Source organism: Osmerus mordax, chromosome 1, assembly GCF_038355195.1.
Source record: "Osmerus mordax isolate fOsmMor3 chromosome 1, fOsmMor3.pri, whole genome shotgun sequence".
Lineage (NCBI taxonomy): Eukaryota > Metazoa > Chordata > Actinopteri > Osmeriformes > Osmeridae > Osmerus > Osmerus mordax.
Window position 1 is genome coordinate 10,938,299 of NC_090050.1, and position 7,005 is coordinate 10,945,303.

The window sequence follows — 7,005 nt, forward strand, 5'->3', positions numbered from 1 at the left end:
AACGATTATTTTAGTCCGATGGCTGACTTTGACAAAGAGGGATGACGTCAAATACAGATTAGAATCAAATCATTTGAACAAATAAAACAAACATATTTGATTGACATTGTGTTAACTATTACAGTTGAAGATGCAGAAAGTCCATGAAAGTCCATGAAAGAGAAAAACAGTTTTGGGGGAACTATTTGTCCTCCATACGGTACAGTTCAACTAAAACATCTACACAATCCTAAATGCATTTTTACACCTTATGTTACATTTTTTTTACAATAACTATCTAAATGTCAAGATGTTGATGGTTTTGTGACGACGAAAAGACGGATTTTAGTGCCTGAACACAGCAGAGACAGATGCAGCATTGCCTCTCCAACTCTTAAATGCAGCTGATAAACAAGTGTTTAAAGGTGATTTCAATGGCTAGCAAAACACACACACGCTGGTTTTAGACCAGAGCTATGAAGGGCTCCTTGATAAATATGAATACCTGCCTTCAAAAAAAAGCTTAATGTGGCTCCCTCTAATTACTTAATGAGGTCCCTGACTACTGGCGGCTCCCAGTGATTGGTGCAATCTTCTGTGCCGGAGCCAAGCAAATTTGTTGAAAGGAATCAATTGCCAACGAGGAAAACAAAGGCTTTAACTGGAAAATGGGCTTTCAGCAATACTGTACCCACTTTCTCTATGCTCTTTATATGAATAGGCAACATAACAAACTTTACAAAAAAAAGAGTGGAAAGCTTTTCAAAAAAATTTTTTTTAGGGCCTTAATAAATTGACAGTTGCCTTGTATAATATATCTTAATGACTTTCATGACAATACGTAAAGTGGACTACTGTATTGTAGTAAAAGGTGCTAATATACAAGATAGGGTCAAATGTAAGGTATTGTTGGGAAAGGTATTTTACTGACAAAGAAGTAGTAGGCCTAGGTAGTTTAAGGACTCTTAAAAACGTAAAATGTTACCAGAAAGTGTAATATGGATTTAATGGGTGAATTGTGGGACTCTTTACCAAATAATTAATGAAATAAATTATATTCTTATTTTCAAATGAGTATGAAGCTTAATTTGTGTCTCTTATCATATTTACAAATATGCTACATTTTTCCAAAATCTAAATCAACCACATTCTGTGGAGACTGCATTCAATGAAGAATGAAGAGCATTAGAGAAGGCATTTTTGTTAAATGTAATTTCCATTCATAGTATTTATGTATCTGATATAACAGTATTATGGACGAGGATGTTAAATCAGCCGGACTGTTTCAGGCCCACATTGGGTTACTACTTTAATTTGCAATGCAATAAACACATTTTAGGTTTTTGACTCAGCAATCACGCGCAGCAAAATCGTCTCTTGATTAACTGATACGTGGGAACGTATTATAGCATAGCCTATAGAATTCAACGTGACCTTGATTCAGAGCAAAGGTATCTTGAACAATTAGCTATGGACTAACCTCCAATTCTGTAGCATTTCATAATCGTATTTGAACAAAACTTCAATTTAGTAGTTAAAATATATAGGCCTATGTGGGAAACTTGCATAATAGAAAATATTCTGAAAAATCTAAATGCAAAATAAACACCAACGCTAATAATTGCCAACATAAATTCCAATACCACGGTTATTGATTGTATTCCTATTGGCTACCATTGTTATCATTTTCCATTAGTTAAAGTATAACTCAAGAACTAATTCACTTACCATCCTTTAAGTTGAAAACTGGGAAGTTCGGGAATTCAGAACAGTCTCTCCATGTCAGCGTGGTGACTGTTGTCTAAATTCAGAATGCTCACAAATCTGTTTAATCGATTGTCCGGCACAATCAAGAGGAGTTCGCCCTCTCGCTATGGACACATATCCTCTTCTGAAGATGAATTGACAGATTTGTGTTCGATCCCTTTCCGCCCACCACTAGATCAGTCTGTCCATAAAGACGAATTGACAGCATTCACGCAAAAAAACGTATCGGTAACGTTTGTACCTTCCACTTCCAGGAACGTTTTCGCTTCGGCGGCGGTGGAGAACTGTTAAGTAAATGAGCAAAGTTTGGTTCCTCCTCTTCGGGGTGTTCACATAACGTGGTGTGTGTGTGTGTGTGTGTGTGTGTGCGCGTGTGTGTGTGTGTGTGTGTGTGTGTGTGTGTGTGGAGGTCGAGGAGTGCTGAATATCAGATAGAGAAAGACAGTGCACGCGCGCGTTGTTGAGTTTCAATTGACTTCTTTTCTACACTTAACAAAATAGCTCGAGTCTATTAGTTCTTAATCTCTTTTATCTCACCTCTATCTTTGTTTGGTCAAGAGCTCCTTTCTTGGCAACTGTTTACATTATGCCTGGAAGCTCTTGGCCATTCACGCGGAGCCATATAGTGTTGACAGACTTATGCATGACAGATTTGTAGATAAGTTCTTCAATTCTTAGCACTCAAATGATTTATAATTTATCAGAAAATTCTCTCAGCAGGCCAGTTTTAATCAGCAGATTCATTATCAAGATTTGAATGAGTCTTAATGCACCTTTTCAAAAAGGCCACATCACCAATGTTTGTGATGGCAACATCAACCTTTTTGACAGAATTATTTTTTCATCACATCTGGTAGATTACCTTAGCATAATTTAAAGATTTTAAAATCAGAATTATTTACTTATGACACCTTTTTCAGTAGCTGACATGGGCATGCATTAAATGTCAAGCCATTTATTTAGGTCTAGGCCTATTTCAGATCATTTGCAGTATAACATTAACAACTAAAAAAGTTTGTGTTCTCTCAAGCTAAATTTAAAAAATAAACTCCATCATGAGATAGTTCAAATCACCTTTGCTGCACATAGCTACAATGTAGCTATCTCATGAAGAAGTTTAGTCGTTATCAGAAAAGCATAAAGAAGGCAATGACCGATGTTTGTCTACACATATCAAAATTTGACTACACAGTCAGGAGCATGGCCAGCTGGTGTGGATGTGTATCCTGTAACATGAGCAAGTCTGCTGTTGCTTGGAGCCCGCTGGAGAAGGAAGCAGGTTCTCTGGTGTGTCACCAACAGGATGTTCTCTCTGACACCCAGGCCCGTGACGGAGGTCACCAGGCGGGAAGACAGACCTGCCTGGGCTGATAATGATTTCTCGAAATACCAGAGGAGCTTGTGTCATAGCTGTCACCGTACGCTTAAATCAAGAGGTTCAACTGCAGTGTAAAAGCTGCTTTGCATGTTGTTGTCAGGCGAGCAAACTGCAACCAGTCTTTCTTCCTCTTTCAAGTAACCCTTCCGAGGGAGATGGAGTAGATCGAAATAACCTTGACCGGAGGAATGATGTTGTTATTTATGGACGTCTTCAATGTTGCTTTGCAATTGTGTATTGTATGTAATGTAGACTGAACCGTTTACTCAACGAATGAGTCGGATCCTTCGTGCTCCTCTTTACTCCAGAGGTACCAAGGAGAGGGCAGACCGGGGTTACGGAAAAGTCCCGTCATGTAACAAACGTTACCTACCACTCTGTGAAGTAATTTGACCCAGACACCCAGCGTTCGTCTGCTCGTGACTCATTAGCCAGACGGATGGGCACGTTTCATTCTTCCATCGGAATGCTCCGCCTGAGAACTGAAAGCTGCCATTGTCTGCCTCTTCCTGTGACGCCCTCCCTTGGCTGCGCGCGGCGGCGGCGCTGGCTGTGTCACGTAGCCGTACGGCATCACAGAGCGGAGCCCTCCTCGGTTCTCCAACCCTCTCTCCGCCGCGGGGCCGAGGTCCCCATGGCACGGTGTCAAATGTAGACAAAACACAGAATGGAGGGTGTGGCCTTGTGGCTCACCGGGTAGAGCATGGACCACATGGGCTAACCTTACCGCAGGGGCCCCGGGTTTGATTCCAGCCTCGGCCATTTCCTGCATGTCTTCCCCCCTCTCTCTCTCTCTCTCTCTCTCTCTCTCTCTCTCTCTCTTTTTCTTGTTACTCTCCCATTGTCTCTCTCAAATAAAGAAGGCCCCAAAATATATATTTTATAAATGGAGGATGAGATGGGTTGGCTGGCAGAGGAGAAGGGAAGCTGTAGAAAGGATGATTTGACGCCCTGCAGATGTCACCTCCACCCGTTACCCCACCCACACCCCTGAAAGAGTGTCACCCAATCGTTACACAGCACCCACTCTGCCAAACCCTGCAGGTACCCCCCCTCGTCCCCCCCCCCTCGTCCCCCCCTCTCTGGCCCACTGTACTGTTATCACTAATAAACATACAGCCTCACACTCCACCTCCCCCTTTGTTAGCTCTACTGGGACCCCAGCCCTGGTGTTGCTCTGCCTCCCACGGAGTATGGGTCCAACCTACAGTATGTGTGTGTGTGTGTGTGTGTGAGTGCCTATGTGTGTGTGTGCTAACATCTGATCCTCGCCCCCTAACCCTAGAGTCAAGCACCCCCCCCCTCCCCCCCGTCATTCTCCTCCCCCCCCTACCTCGCCGTATATTACTCTCCTTGTCCCAGGAATGTGGGAATGATTGCCTTAATTTTATAAAGCGGACGGCTCCCTTTGGTTCAATTTTCACCAACACCATAAAGAGGCTGTAGTTGTACGAACAGCTAGAGACCATCTGGTTTTGTCATTGCCACGGCTTTAATGACCAGGTAGTAAAAGTTCAATTTGACAGAAATTACAACAGATGTTTGAGAGCGTAAACCCCGGATAGGGCTGTATCTAGAGGAGGAAACCCTAACCCACACAGACCCACAGACCCTGCCCTCTGCCACCGGCGGCAGGCCGGCCCAGGGGGGCTGATGCCGCTCCCACACGCTGGGCTCTCACCCACCCTGACATGTACCAGAGGTGGTTTGAAAAGCCTTTGCAGCTGCTGGCTGCATTTCGTGGATACACTTTCGTGCATCCCTTTTGATCGATGCCTCTGCCGAACGAATACATGTGAATGCAAGCCCTGCCTGAGATTGCAACACACTGTGTCGTCCTCAGGTCTCCGGGGGATACCTGTTTGATCGGGGGGTGTTTCATATGGGCGCCCATCATTTTTTACTCGGTTTTGAATGAATTACGTGAGAGTAAAGCCCTGTGTCCATTTTAAAAGTCAAATATTAAAAACAATAAATGTTATTAACATGATCAAACAATGTTTGCGTTTCAGTGTGGTTACGCATGCAGTGACAAGGCACGGCTGAGAGAGATCAGATGATAAAACAATGAAAATATGTCAATTACATCAGACAGATTGTTTTATTTGCTACCGGTCCATTACCTTCAGCATGTTTATACCACAGCTCTACATCAAACACACCCTCACTAAACCGTGAGAAAACAGTGCTCTACAGACACACTTCTCACCAAGCACAGGAACTGAGATAGCTCATCAAGAAGGGACTGGAATGTCTTTGCAGATATGTGGAATTGGATAGCCCCAAGTCAGGTACTCAGTTTGCTTGTTTTCCCATGCATTCACATCCTTCGATGTCTGTGCTGTCTTGTGTGAAAATAGTTTTCGTATACAGTATGCCAGAGATAATAAACTATTTGTTTTGATTACAAAACAAGTACTGTACATTGTGATATACTGTACATGATTCCAAAAATGACCCCCTTTAAAAAAGCAACCTGTGAGGCCTGTTGATGAATCTATGTTTTTTTGTCAGACTGTCGTGACTGACAATTGTTCTCGCCTTATTAGATTTACAAGCCCATCACGAATGTTAACAAAACCAGGTGAGCACCAGTCAACCTGTCCTATGATAGCAAATTCCCACGGCAGACCAGAATGCATCAAGTCTGGAGGGCCCATGCTTGCACGGTGGGGAATTTTCCCCCTTTTTTAAGGGCAAGGCGTGTCTCTGTCTAACATTTCTCAAGTCACTGTGGGACATCATGAAATAGTTTCACAACAACGTGAGCTTTGTTTACGACAATACACATAGTTAGGGAGGGAGTCGGGGGGGGGGGGGGGGAGGGGGGGGGTGGAACTGGGGACAAAAGTAATGGTTTGTGAGAACATTGAGAATAGCCCACTCCTGGATGTGGCCTTAGGGTTGATACTGAGGCTTAGAGTTGATACTAAGAGTGTATCTGTTGTTTCTCCTGTCAGTCGCTGTTGCTCTTCAGCTGTAGTGGCCCCACAGGTAAACAAGAGTGAGAACAAACCATTGTCCTGGGAACAATACGAGACTGGTTGCTGTATTCCATGACACACTATACAGTGCCACAGTGGAGCGAGCTCAACCACCAACTAATCATCCAAGTCGGTCTGTACTGTAGCTACAGTTTGTCTGCTAGGGAGAAACCTCACATTTTCATATACATATCTCACAAAGATTTAGTTTCCACAAATATGTGTTATTTTGAAATTAGGGCTTGAATCAACTGGCCCCGTGGCATTTGCATTGTATTATTAAGAATCTCTAAGGCGTTTTATTTGCTATGAGGATGGGCATGGCCCTGACTTCTAGAAAAGGGCATTCTAAGTAAATAGCACAACTGGTAACCTGTTTCCATGAATTACTGTTGTGGCAACACTGTACATATAACAATGTAATCAGAGCTGGGGATTCCCCTGCCTGCAAACTAGAAAATAAAATGTAATTAAAAAAATCTGCATTTGTTGAGAAGACATATGGATTTCATTGAAGTAAACTGAGAGACGGGTTTTGAAAAATAAATAACAGGAGAATGGCCAGCTAGTGACTGTGGCAACACAGTAAAAGGGTAGATTCACGACAACTTTCTCTTCTCTTGCTCTGTGTTCACCTGCTGTCCCATCAGGGCCATAGGTCTCACCACATACACACCTCACTCTCTCAAGGCCTTTAGCTCTCTGGCCAGTCTCTGTCACAATTCAGCCTGCGAGCACTACTCTGCTAGGTGAGAGAGGAGTAGGGTGGGTTCCACTGAGTGCTAGGGGGAGGGAGAGAAAGGGAGGAACGAGGGAGGGGAGGGGGGATGAGGAGATTGACAGGCGAGGGAGTTAGAGAGAGACGCAGGAGGAGAGTGTCTTGTTTTTATGAGAACA